Source organism: Octodon degus, unplaced genomic scaffold, assembly GCF_000260255.1.
Source record: "Octodon degus isolate 3935 unplaced genomic scaffold, OctDeg1.0 scaffold00031, whole genome shotgun sequence".
Lineage (NCBI taxonomy): Eukaryota > Metazoa > Chordata > Mammalia > Rodentia > Octodontidae > Octodon > Octodon degus.
Window position 1 is genome coordinate 14,635,241 of NW_004524607.1, and position 14,553 is coordinate 14,649,793.

Below are 14,553 nucleotides of genomic sequence, written 5' to 3' on the forward strand. Positions count from 1 at the left end.
TTTTAAATGAAGATGAAGACATACCACCTTGGCAGAAACTGCCATAAATGTTTTGAATTGATTCAGAATAGCAATGCCTTCCCAACAACATAACTAAAGATATGAAAGAGGATTTCCAGAACTGTTTCTTGAAGTGGCAAGAAGGATGAGATAAATGTGTTCAAAGTGAGGAGCATAGTGGTAGTGATGGTGGGGTAATTTTAATGTGTCTTTTAACATACTAAATGTCATTAAAATATAAACATGCAGTGTATTTTTTATCATGTAATATATGTTTTCTAGTTAGGTGATATTTTGTATGGTTCTACAACTGGGGGAAACAGGCTGTTCTTGGAGCAATTTAAGCCTCTGTGTGCTACTGGCTCCCAATTAGAGGACTCCACAGTTCATTGTCCAGAACGCATGGCAGGCAATAGCAACTTCCAGAATTCCTTAAGATACTGCTCCTCAGGTCCCAAAGCCCTGTGTTGGACCACCTCTTCTTTCCATATCTTAGTGTTCATGCACTCATTTGTTGAGTTAAGTTCAAGGAATTTTCATTTTGGGGGGGTAAACCTGAGGACAGTGGGTGTTCCCTCCAGACAGAACATGAGATGACTATATACTTGTTGAATGGCTACTGTTTGCCAGATATGTGTTTCCATCCTTATTAGGTGAACTAAATCTTATAAAAGAAGGTTATTACACATAATAATTACAATCATCCCTGATGACGGCTCTCATAAGCTATGTCCAAACTAAGCAAACTACCTTCAAAATTTCCTTGATTCCCACTGTCTAAAATGACTTTGTAAAAGAAGACTAAAATATTTATCTCTCAAAGATATGGGCTTCAATAATTATTTGTTTACTAAATACTTGAGAAGTATCTCAGTTACTTTTCTCTTATTGCTGGGACAAAACACCGGACACTCAAAATTAAGGAAGGAAAAGTTTATTTAGCTCACAGTTACTGGAGGTTCAAGTCCATACTCATCTGGCTCTAAGGCACAGTGGCACATAGCAGAGGGCAGCAGTTCATGGCAGCAGAAAACAGCAAAGAGCAAAGGAAGGAGCAGTGGCTGTGGCAGCTATCAAGCCTCTCTTGCTTCCTTATATTGCATGCATGCTACCCACCCCAGGCAGGTGCAGCATTCACATCCATAATCACAGCATTAGATCATGAATTAATCATAAACTGTACAAGACCACCCCAGTGACTGCATGACTGCTTTGGGGGGACATCTAGACACAAAACATAACAAGAAGTACAGAGTATGTGCACTGTCTTCTTATAGGTAACAGAACAGCATCAGAGAACAGATAACAAAAACGTACACTCATATGGCTTACTTTCTACTGCAGAAACAAAAAATATAATTTATGGGAAGACTGTATACTACATTCATTTATTTAGCCAATCAACTCTATCAGAGTTAATGCCTTTCTAGGTTAATACCTTGTCAGAAAATCCCTCCTAGTACAATTTGCATAGATCTGAATGTCTGGTTTCAGACCTTTTGGTGCTTTGAGAAAGAGAGCAGGCTAGAGTATAATAGGAAGCACTATGGAGCTGATATAATCGGAAGAGTTCTCAACAAAGGAGAGAGAGAACACAGGGAGGGCAGGTCGGCAATGCTGAAGGCCAGTTTTACACTGTGTGGAAGCTCAGTGCTTTTTCCATGACAGACAAAATGAGTTTTGACCTGGGACAGCCCAGCACAGACACATGCCTCAGTGTGAACACTGATATTAGCTCTGTTCCAAATCCCAGGACAACTATGCATGATTTATGACATCTTCATTACAGAGAAGCTCTTTCCCCTCTGGAAATGTTAATTTATGAATCACAGAAATTGCTACTTTCATCAATAACAAGCAGCTGTGGCATTGTTTAAAAAAAGGATTAGAATCAAAAGATAGGATCTGCCTTTCAGCTATGTTGTTTGGATGACTCTTGGGTAAGAGCTTTATTGTCTGGTGCCTTGATGATCTCATCTGTGAAAGGGTCATCTGGGGAATGTTCTATGAGTGAAATTCTTAGGTATATGCCATTTCAGATTGGATTTTTTTCACTTAGTACAATGCCCTTTAGGTCCCCCAAAGGGTTGTCTGTATCATTAGCTTGCTCATTGTATGGCTGTGGAGAATTTCTTTGTATACATATACCCACTTGCCCACTGGAGAATATCTGGGGAAGTGGATATTTTAATATTCTGTTTCTAATTCTTTGTTAACTATGAGTAAGTTTCTAAAATTTACCTGTTAGACATAAAGTTTCTATGAACATTTGTATGCACATATTTATGTGAAAAAGGGTTTTCAGTGCTCTGGGATACATGCCAAGAAATATTATTGATGGGTCATATGGTAATTATGTTTATTTTTAAGGAAACTACCAAGCTGTTTTTATACTGGCTATCCCAGTTTATATGTAACAATTAATGAGTAATTAACTTTCTTTACTTCCTGACAGTACTTAACAGTATTTTATAATTTTAGTTATTATGATAGGTATGCAGTGAAATCTTCCTGTGGTTTGAATCTGCATTTTCCTAATGGTTAATGATGCTGAACATATTTTCATATACCTATTTGACATCTCTATATACTCTTTGGTGAAACATCTTCATTTCCTTGCCAATTTTCTAATTGGATATTTTTAATTATTCAATTTTAAGAATGACTTATAGATTCCAGATAGAAGTTCTTTGAAGATATTTTGCAATTTTTCCCTCAGTTTGTAGCTCATATTTTCATCCTCTTTACAATATTTTTCACAAAGCAGGAATTTTCGATGTTGATGACATTTACTGTTTTAACTTTTTTTTTTTCATTTAAGTATCATACTTTGAATGCCATGTCTAAGGATTATTCACTAATCCTTAGGTTCTGATGATTTCCTTGAATCTTTTCCTAAAAGTTTTATAATCTTATGTTTTGCATTTAAATTTATACTATGCTTTGAGTTGGTATTTTAAATAATGTTTAGGTCATGTTTCATTTTTTTTTTGCCTATAGATATCCAATTGTGCTGGCACAATTTATTAAAAAATATCCTTTATTTGTATTAAATTACTTTTTTAAAGTTGTTGCAAATTATATATACCATAGAATTTTTCATTTTAATGACTTTCAAGGTACAATTTAGTAGCATTAAATGCATTCACAATGTGGTATAACTATCACTACTATTTATTTTCCTAAAATTTCCATACTCACATATGGATGTGTTATGCCCTTCAATAATAGCTTCTCTTTCTCTCCCTAGCTGGTGAATTTTGATTACTTCTAGTCTACGTTGTGTCTCTGAATTTGCTTATTGTAGACACTTCACATAGAAGAAAACATATTTCATTGTTAAGATTTCTTAGAACTAAGAAGGTGACATCAGAGGATTAAAGAAGGTATAAAATGAACTTCGCAAAGGTGACAGAAGAAACAAAAATCTCAGAGGCCATGAGATATAACAATTCTTTATGTGTTCAGGGAAGAGAACTTGAGTGGTTAGGAATGTATAGTGGATTAACTACAGGTCAACTTATAACACCCAGTTAAATTGAATCAGTGTGGTGCTGGGGCATGGAAGGTTACTTAAGGATTGTAGTCAACAGTATGTGTACAAAATGCACCGGAAAGGAAGATGGTGAGCTATTGATGCTCTTGGAGAAACTTGTCACACTGGTTTTCCTGATATGAACTCAGCTGTTCTCATTGTCAGAGGAACTTCCCTCCACTGAGGTTGGCTGGGGTTCTCCTTGGGGCATCTCTGGTCCTTACTTTGAGTTTTGCTTCCTGGCTTCAGCACGGATTGCTCAGTTTGCTGACACAGATCCTTCATCCCTCTAGTACAGACTTTCTAGCTTCCACCACTGGCCTCTGGGCCTTCTCAGGGCTGAACCTTGATACAGACTAGCATGAGACGTTGTCATTGTCTCTAGGCCTCCAGTTGGAATCTTGGAGGACATTGCTGTGGGATCCAGGCTCTCAGTTGGATTATTTGGGCTTCTAGTGCATGGACAGATTTCTTGCACTCTTCTGTATTCAACTTTTTGGATGAGTATTATAAAATAATCTCATAAATTATGTGTCCTGTATTAAACTTGTTTCCTTACAAACCCTGACTACAACAGAAGATATGAGGAAGAAATTAAGTATGATCTTATAGGTTGCTGTAAAGCTCTTCAGGTTTTATTCTGAGTGAAGTAGGAAGCTATTGCAGAGTTTGAAGAGAATCACCATCTAAACTGTGCTGTGAAAGGATCACTGCTTCAATGGCAAATAGATTATATTGAAGAAAAAATATCTGATTAGTGCTGGGTCATTAGATTATACACCAGCACTCTGGGAGGCTGAGGCAAAAGGTTTAAAAGTTTGAGCCCAGCCTATGAAGCAGTGAATTTATGAGATATTTAATGAGAATATGTCTCAAAATTTAAAAAAAAAATTAAGGTGCAGGGATATAGCTGAGCCAGTACCATGAGGGCCTGTATGGGGGGATATTAAACCAGAGACTACAAGTTATTGTAATAATCTTTATTGTAGATGACTGTCACATGCTCTAAAGTAACATCAGTATAGATAACAAAACTATTGGATTCCGAACATATATATTTTTCCGAATGCATTTTGAGGGAGGACCAACAAAGTCTTTGATTGTGGATAACAGATAGCTACTGCTGCCAAAAACGACAGCAAGTTTTTTGGCCTGCACAATTTGAAGTCAAAGTTGCCTTTCAATGATATAGGCCATGCATGGGTGAGGCCTGGGGAGACAGCTCAGTGGTACATGAGCCTACCTGGCAAATGAAAAATCCTGAGTTCAATTCCTGGAACCAAAACTAAAAAGAAAAGAGTCCAGTTGAATAGTCACAGGCATGATGAAGCCTAGAGCAAAGTCTGCCAACTATTGCCTATGGGCCAAATGCGATATACACTTGTTTTTACTTGACTCAAAAAAGCCAAAAGCACTGTTGTACTTCAGACTACTGTGCCCACATCCATGAAGATCAAGATGGACACCAATTCCCCTCTCCTTACCACTCAGTCTTCCTCAACCTCTGCTGTCTATGCCTTCTCAAGTGTATGCTAATGATGGTTTCTACTGGCTCACAAAAGCCAGTTTTGTGAGGCACTGTCCTACTTCTTATAAAGTAATGCCATACAGGTAAGTAAAAATCTGTTCTACAGGGGAGGATTTATACCACTGAAATTCACAAAAGGTGCAAATGAAGAATTTTCTCTGCAAAGGGCCACTTATTCTACATTTAAGAGCACATAGTTGTTTTTGTCCTCATTTATGGCATAAAACCTTGGAATCACAATGCATCCCTGTCTTCCCTCAATGCAAACCCCTAAGTGGAACAAGTCCAACTCTACAACATCCCTCACCCATCCAAGTAGGAGGGTGTATGTGGAATATTAAACATCTACAATCCCAATACTCTGGGAGGCTGAAGCAAGAGGATCACGAGTTTGAGCCCAGCCTGCGTGATTTAGCAATACTCCATGTCCAAGAAAACAAGAAAATGGAGGTTGGAGTATGCAGATTAGTGTGAAGACGTTGGGTTCAATCCACACCACCACTTTAAGACAAAACAAAACCCTGATTTCTCTTCTGGGAATGTTGGTTTTTTTTTTTTTTTTTTTCACTTTGCTATTCTCTAATGTCCCATCCCCAATTCTGAATCTTAGGTCATCCAATTTTTATTAATACACCTTAATGGTTGCTATCAACTTCTGTCTCATCCTTATTTTTGATAGAACAGCTGTTGACCGACAATTTCAATATGTGCATTGATAGTCCATTAGTTTACATTTCCTCTCTATCTGTGCTATTCATACATCTTTCCCCTCCTGTTGTCTTTTTCTAAGTGCAGTTGTGGCAAACCTATGGCATGTGTGCCACAGTGAGCTGCTTCTATCATTGAAAGCTTTAAAAGGTTTGCCACCACTACCTTAGAGGACTGAAGATGTCAAAGTCCCTTAAAATTCCACAATCAAATACATCTTCTTGTCACCTATTGAAAAGCTCTATGGGATAATCTTTTACTCTAAAAATTTCTATTCTGAGTTTTAATGAAATAAAATTTATCTTGGTCATTTATAATCCTTTCACCAATAATAACCTCAACATTCAAGAAGAGGTACACAGAACTTGGATTTATAATTTTCAAATGAAATTTGCATGTACATCTCTCTACCTTGGAGAACAAACTACTACCTGCCATTATAATAAAGAATCTATCCCAGCAACCAGCATTCACAAAGCAGCAAGGAACACAGCCGGGGAGAGAATCTCCATGTAGATGGCAGGCCTTCAGTATTCTTGCAGAAGAAAAAAGCTACCTAAAGCATTAGGAGAGTAGAATATACAGACTAACATGAGACAGAAACCAGAGCAAGCCTCTAACAATACATATGAACCACCTCCCACATCAGTAGGGATGATGGTATGCCACTATATTTATTTGAACATAAATATATGATTATAAATTATCAGCAGTTTACCGATACTCATAGGAGCTGATGAAAACTAGAAATGGAAAGTACACAGAAAATAAGGTCCAGTCAACAAAAACCCTGTGTCTCCAAGGAAAAGAATCTTTCAGAAAACTAATGCTTTCATTTCAGCTCTTTTCTCTATTGACACTGTCTAGCTCTCAGATCTTTCTATTCTATGAATGATCCTGTTGATCATGAACTACCCCCATAGGATTTGCTACTGCAATGCTTCATTCTGGTTTTACACTTCCATTCTATCAAATGTAGTCAATAACCTGTCTGTAGAATGAGAGTATTGCAGATAAAAATCAATTCCCTCTGGAACTCATTTTCTGAAAAGCTTGGTGTACCACTGAAATTTAGGAAGCACTGCCTTATAAATTGGTCAAATGCTACAAAAAGTGCTGTAGTAGTTTTTAAATTTTTTTATTAGCAAAATCTGGCATGTAGCTAAAAGAAGTAAAAGAGAAATGTTTCGTCTCTAAAACTGGTGGAAAAAGGGAAAAGGGAATTACTTAGGATTATTGGAAGGAAGAGTGAAAGATGCAAATGGAAAAAGTAACAATTTCAAGAGTTGGAGCTTTTATTACACAGTCCCTCGAGATAGGTCCTCATTACAAGTGGTTCTTTGGACACAAGTATGCTTTTTTTTCACACACAGAGCTTTCTGTATTGTTCTTGTTCCTCCATGTTACTTCCTTTATCAAGGAAACCTCGTTGTAGAGCCTATATATAAGACTGTTTCTGAATTTCCCTTCCCTCTTCACCTACACATCCTACCTCTGTCCGCAATGTCTCCAGTTTACTCAGGACCTCCTGGTCCACATATAAATGTTGCTTTACTGTTTGGTACTGGCCCAGTTTTACAAAAGTCAAGACACATAAAGGCATCTTCAGGGTTTGAGAATGCATGAGCAAGGTACCTTTTCTAAGCACAGTGAGTGCTTATGACTCAGTACTGCTCTGGGAGCCACTCTGGATATTTCCATTTTCAACAGCACTCTACATTCCTCTTTACAACTTTCCTAACCCCCACTCTCATGGTCCTTCAGGTTAGATAAACAGTCACAAGATGATCTGACACAATTCACAATGAGTGACCAAGAAAACTTCCTCGGTTCCTCAGAAGATCCCACATGCCAAAGCTCAGGAAGTCCCTCAGAGGCTGCTCTGACCTCAGAACAGACACATGTCAAGTCTAGGAGCTTCCTGCTTTGAGTTGGAATCCACTGCCTTGTCTGCATGCATCAGCTGAGGGTGTAGTCAGCTGGAGGGTTCCTCACATTATGGACACAAACGTAAGTATGAAAGTCAAGCAAAAATCTTCCAATCCCACAGGTGTATTAAGAGGCCCAAGAAAGTACAAAAAAAGCACAAAATGGTTACATTATTTCCCACTGGTGTCAACAGACTTCATTTCCTCCTATTTTTTTAATTTTAGGTTTGTTTTTTTTTTTACATGGTTGTCTCCCCGAGGACTATTACTTTTTTCTGAACAACAATAAAATGTTTGATTAGCTAAATGCCTAGGAAAAAACAAGTTTATTTTAAATGATATCAACTTAGTTTTTTTTCCCCCTACTACCTCAGTATTCACTCATCAACAGGTACAGCAATAACTACAGTCATAGAGACTATATTTTCTCATATGTATTGGAAAAGAAAGGACAGTGTATCACAATTTACATATTTAGGAGTCCACAAGAAAATGGGAAACAATTAGAGTTTCAGTCACTGGCCAAAAAAGAATATTATTCTGTCTGGATAGATCTATGTTGATACCACGCTTTTCCTAGAATGTATGAATAATTAATGACTAATTTATGACTTCTTAGAAAAATAGTAAGAAATGTCCTTGATATGCATAATAGAGTCAAAAAGAATTTTAGAGAATGTTAAATACAATTTTCTCTTCTTACAAGATGGAGAAACTGAGGCAAGGCCCAGGGAGACATAGGAGTTGCTATTCAATACCAGAAGTGGGATGGAGGGCTGGATCAAATTTCTGTTAATGATTCTAATCTTTGTACTAACAATGACTCCAAATAAGACCAAATCTGGGGACCACTGATGAGAGAAAATGGCCCAAGTGCTTATGTGTGGACAGCTGCCAGTCTGATATAAGAACCAAGCCTCAAGTTCTTTGCTACATACAGATCATTTTTACAATTATGAGGATAACTATAAAGAAAATGCAGGATGTCCCTAAGAACAAATAAAAGGGGATGACTATTTGGAATCAGGGAAGATTTTCTGGAAACATTACTGAACACCAAGAGATGACCATATAATTTATAAACTAGTAGTAAAAGAGGACACCTAAAACTAATTGGTATAACAGACAAAAACTGCACACATGCTTCTTGGAGTAGAAAGGTTAATCAGTACTCACCAGGAGAAGTGGTACTTGGCCTAGGTGAGGTGAAGGAGTATCTGAAGGGGAATCAGGGGAAGACTGCTAGAGATGTGACACTGGAGGCTTCACAATATGCTGCCAATTGACATGCTTCTTTTTATCCACACAACCACCCTAAGAAGCTGACCCTGGTAGCTCCATTCCAGATGATGGAGGTAAGAGCTACCCCAAGGGAGCATTAATGAATTTTGAGAAGTGACAATTAATTTTCACTTTGATTATGGAGTGGATCAATGACTGTATATGTTTGCTGAAATTCACTGAATTGTATATTTAAAGAGTGAGGGCCGGGCAAATAGCTTAGCGGATTAAAGCACCTGCAAACAGGCATAGGGGCCAGAGGTTCAATCCCCAGGCTTGCTGTGCCAGCCCTACCTCTGGGGCGCGCTGAGACTGCAATTGAGACTGGCCATGGTGGTGCGCGCCTGTAATCCCAGCTCTTGGGAGGCTGTAAACATGAGAATCACTACAAGTCTGATCTAGTAGTGATACCCTGAACACCCAGTAGACCCTTCCCTAAAATACAGAAAAAAGAGTGAATTTTATGGATTAATTTTTAAAATGAGGAAGTCATGATACCTTTAATGAGAGAAAGACCAGAGTGAAAAGAGGCTGGGAAGAAGACCTCTTTCCATAACGAGCTCCTTGGCTCATGACCATGGGCAAAGCAGAAAAAGGCAGGACTCCTGAAAATGAAGTACAAATGTTTTTCAAAGGGACTGGGACTGGGATGGAGAGGGCTAAGCCACTAACATCGAGTAGTTTTCCTTGACTTTTTGTTGCTCTCCTTGTCTGTTTCTCAGTCTATATATCTATCTGCCTTTCTTTCTGCTCCTGGGGCTTGTAACCTCTCCTCACCACATTTGCACTCCCTACAGAATAGTGCCTCTCACTACCCATGTCTCTTCTGCAGCCTTGTCAATTCACAGCATATATAGTTCAAGTTTGAACAAGAATCAATTGTACAGACTTTATGATTCCATAGCAGAAAATTCTTTACAGATTCTGATTAGTCAGTGATCAGTGAATGGATTAATTCCTTTGTTATCTCTGATATATAATTAGCTACAACCAGAAGAAGGAATCATGTAGCTCAAATACAGCCCATAGGCTTTGTCCTCTAGCAGGAAACGTGATGGCAAGTTATTTCCTAGAGAAGGAAGAATGAAGTAGAAGGCTCATCATGCATTGCCAGACAGGATTTCTTTAGAGTTATAGATTAAATGCACCTGGGGACAGGACAACTAGAGAAATGACAAAATCAATCAAAGCTAAAGCAAAAGCAACAAGATATGTTTAAAATACAATAAGTAACCTATTCTTCCTAAAACACAGTACTTTTATAGCAGGGTAAAACAGAACTCAGCATGGACAGACTCAAGTGAAAACAGGCATAAAATTGAGTAAAGCAGAAACCAAATCGTAAGTGGAGGAGCTGGAGAAACGAAGCACAGACATCAATCTGGCCAAAAAAAAAAAAAACAGTGTGCAGGATCACAGCAGAAAGTTCATTCCACTATATGCTGCTCTACCTTGGCAAGCAAGTGTCTGATGAGAGCAGCAGACAGCAGGCTCAGGGTGGCTCAGCACACATCTCTGCAAAAAAGAAGTCCATAGAACATTTGGGCTATGTTTCCCTGGCTTCGTCCAAGAAAGAAAAAGAAACTGAATTGGGTTTATAGACGACAACAAAGTAGACTGCTACAGAGACAGGACAGAGTCCTGTAGCACTATGGCTCACAATAGGCATTCCCATTTTTTAAATTTCAAACCAGTAAAAATAATTTTAAAACATTAGAAATGATACAGAATAACAAAAATCACTGATATGAATTTAATTATAGTTGTTATATTGCATATTGTCTTCAATGTAGTTGTTAAGATTACCAGATTTATAAATGCATGCAAAATTGGTCAAAAATATTAAGGACTAATTGTTCCTTTCAATTAGCAATAATTGTGCCTCGGATAGACCTCACTGGCTATGATACTGCCACTGTGCAAAGCTACTTGTTCCTTTCAATAAACCAATAGAACTTAGTACCAAAATTATCTATCTATCTATCTATCTATCTATCTATCTATCTATCTATCTATATCCCTTCCTTCTTTCTTTTCTCCTCTCCTTCATTACAGTTGCTCTTTCCTTTTGAGCAGTTTTTTTCCCTTTCACAATATCTACTGTACTTTTCAGAATTTATTTACTCTTTCCACTTTTGGTAGAGTCCAGAATTGTACAACCACTGTGGAAATCAGTATAGAGATTCCTCAAAGACTAGGATTAGAGGTCCCATTTGACCTATGATATTTTATTCCCTTCCTGGGTATTTTTTTAGAAGAACTGAAAACATCATACCACAGCAATATTTGTGCATTTATGTTTATAGCAGCACAATCTGTAATACCTAAGTCTTGGAAACAACCCAAATCCCCCCCCCCAAAAAAAACAAATCCCCATCAACTGAGGGATGGATAAAAAAAGATGTATTTTTATACAATGGAGTACTATTAAGTTATGAAAAAAGATAAACTTGAGGCTTTTATAGGTAAATGGATGCAACTTAAGACCATATTCATAAGTGAAATAAATCAGACTTGTATGTGTAAACATCATATTGTCCCCCTAGCAGAACAGGTATTCATTAAGATAATCTAGCTCCTTTTGTATGTACAAAAGTAGCATTATAAGAGTAATTTGGCTTCTGAGATACTCTGATACTAGAGATAGGGTAACCCAAAGAACACACTGGAACCAAATGGGCATTGTAAGGTACTATTCCTCAGTGTGAAGTGTAGATCCACTGAGAAAGATAAAGTCTAAGAATTCAAACAGAAAGAGAGCAAAAGAGCAAAAGAATGAATAAATGAGAGAGAGAGAGAGACAGAGAGAGAGAGACAGACAGACAGAGACAGACAGAGACAGAGACAGAGGGAGACAGAGACAGAGGGAGACAGAGACAGACAGACAGACAGACAGACAGACAGACAGACAGACAGATCCTAGTTTGGGAGGTGCACAACTAAAGATCTGATTCTGGACATGATGAAGAGTAACTGATTTTCTTCAACGAATGTCTATTCTCAGCATAAAAACTACAACTTGATACATTTTTACCTTTTCCCAATAATTTTTCTTTTTCTTTTTAAAGAATAAAAAATAGTAATATAACTGAAAGGGCAAGTCACAGAGATCCGGAACATAGAAACAAAGAATACAACAAGCAATGGATTTGTACCTAGTTATCTATAAAGACATTCAATAAGCCAACAAAAACCTGGTTGTGATAACCCAATAAGGAAAATTGGCACAAGATTTGAAGGTTAAAAATCACAAAAATATATGAAACAAATAGAACTTTATTATACATCAAGAAAACAACTGAAAGAATAGAGAACCATGAACCACTAGATTGACAAAATGCAAAACTCTGACAGTATCAAGTGTTGATGAAGAGTCTAAATATTTAATTCTTACAATGGTGGGAATGTAAACCAATTGAATAAGTGAAACAGCTGAGAATTACTATTACAAATAAAGTTAATGTCCTTTAGTCACAGAACAGATATACAACTTCTTAGCTGTACCTAGGAAACTATACAGCAGTAGCCACAAACAAAACAATGACAACAGGATGAATCTCAAAAACTTCATATTGAACTAAAGGAATGAGACAGGAAAGAGTGCATTCTCCATGGATACCTTTTATATAAAAGCCAAAGAAGTAGCAAAAGACTTGAGCACTGAAACTATAATGAAAGCAAGTGTTAACACAAAGGTGGAGTCTTTCTGGGGAGGATTAGGGAACAACAGACCTGAGAAGGAGGTGCAGGGCCTCTAGCTTTATTTACTGTTAGAACTACAGCTGCTTTCATGGGTGCTTAGGTTAGCTTCCAGGTAAGCACATTTGTCTTATGGACTATTCTGCAGATATATACATAAATTCCATAATTAGTGTCTCTCCCCCTTGCCAGAGAGAGAATATATAGCACTGATAGTATAATGTAGGGAAAGAAACTGAAGAAGAATCAAGTTAGGAAATTTTGTGACTGGGAAAATATTGATGATCTCAGTTAAAATGGACATTAATAGATTGGGGAAGAGGACTGATTTCACTGCAAGCAGTTTAAGGTAACAGTGGTTGCTATGTTTTCAATCTTTCTTCCAAAACTCATGCTGAAATTTAACTGTCATGTGACTATAGCAAAAAGTATTGCTGAAAGGAGGTGACAAGATCGTGAGAGTTCATCTACACAAAGAGATCCACGCCCCTACCCAGCAAGCAAGTTCTTGATGAATGGAAAATGTCCTATGCTTTTCTTTCCCTCCCTGCTGCACATAACATTTGATTAGCCTTCCACAAGGCTGAGACTCAAGAAGGCTGCTGCGGACCTCCCAGCTTCCAGAACCAGTAGTCAGAGAAACTTCTCCTTTGTACCACTTATCCGTTCTCTTATATGCTGTGACCACAAAAGAAAACAGACTGAGACAGTGGTTTATTTGGCAAACTGTGCTGATATTTAGAGATGCTAAAGGAAAACAAAATATCCATTATGAGAGAATGGAAAGTTTAAAGTTTTCTTTTAATATTATACATTGTATTTATCAATTTCCCAGAGATGCTTTCCTAAAATATTTCATGTGAAACAAAAAACACATAACATTATATCTTTATATATGTTGATTGTTAAAATCTCAATGCAGTGTGCCTTCATATTTTAGCTGAACAAACCAATACTGAGGGTAATGGATTAAAACCTGTGGGAATATTGAGCTTTCAAACTCTTTTATTTACACAAACCCCCAAAGTTAATGTACAGTATGTTCTCATATTATTAGTGATACTTGCATTTGCCTTTTCCTTGTGAGTCAGCTATTTACAGTATTTCATTTAGTTCCAATTTTTCAAAAACTAGATTCAAAAAACCATTATAGGCCACAATGTTGTTACACAAATTACTCATACAAAAAAGAAATACATGGTGTTATTGTAATAATGGAATAAGTAGAAGCTGCAGAGTCTTCTCTGTACAAATATGTGGTTTGATAATAATATAGTTATAAAAACATGAATATATATTTCTCAAATGAGAATTACCTACAGTTAGGTCAGAATAATCTGGCAGGGTACAAAGATAAGCATAAGAAATTGCATATGCCATAATTCAGTAGAATTTTATTTCTTTTATCATTTATTTTTCTTCTAGGAACACTTAATGGACAAAACAAATGACTATCATAAAATTTTCCAAAGTACAAGAGCATTCAGACAACAAAATACAAGTCTTGAAAACAAAAAGTAAATTAAAAACTCACTACAATTTCTAGTTCAAAAAGTCTGAGGCACTAAACCAGCTAATATTGCCTGTGCATTACAACAGGTATAGGTAAAAGGAATCATGGAAAAGAAAATTTGGGACACCACCAAGTTACAGGATGCTAGAGTACAGGTTCTCTTATGTCCTGAGTCCCCTGAGTCCTCATTGACCTCGAAGGGCTAGGGACAAAATGTTGGCTGTCCTAGTAGCCCTTCTTTTTCTTTCTTTCTTTTTTTTTTTTTAAATTTTATTTATTTGTGTGTGTGTGTGTGTGTGTGTGTGTGTGTGTGTGTGTGTGTGGCCTGCTCAGCCCACCAGGGGGCGGCCCTGGCTGGCAT

The 14,553-nt window shown here is 37.3% G+C and overlaps 1 protein-coding gene and 1 pseudogene across 2 annotated transcripts in view; both read right to left on the reverse strand.

Annotated features, from left to right (window-relative positions):
• Positions 1 to 14,553, reverse strand: part of Sdk1 (sidekick cell adhesion molecule 1) — a 986,062-nt gene that overhangs the window by 525,642 nt on the left and 445,867 nt on the right. The window lies entirely within an intron of this gene.
• Positions 10,789 to 10,907, reverse strand: LOC111816411 (annotated as a pseudogene).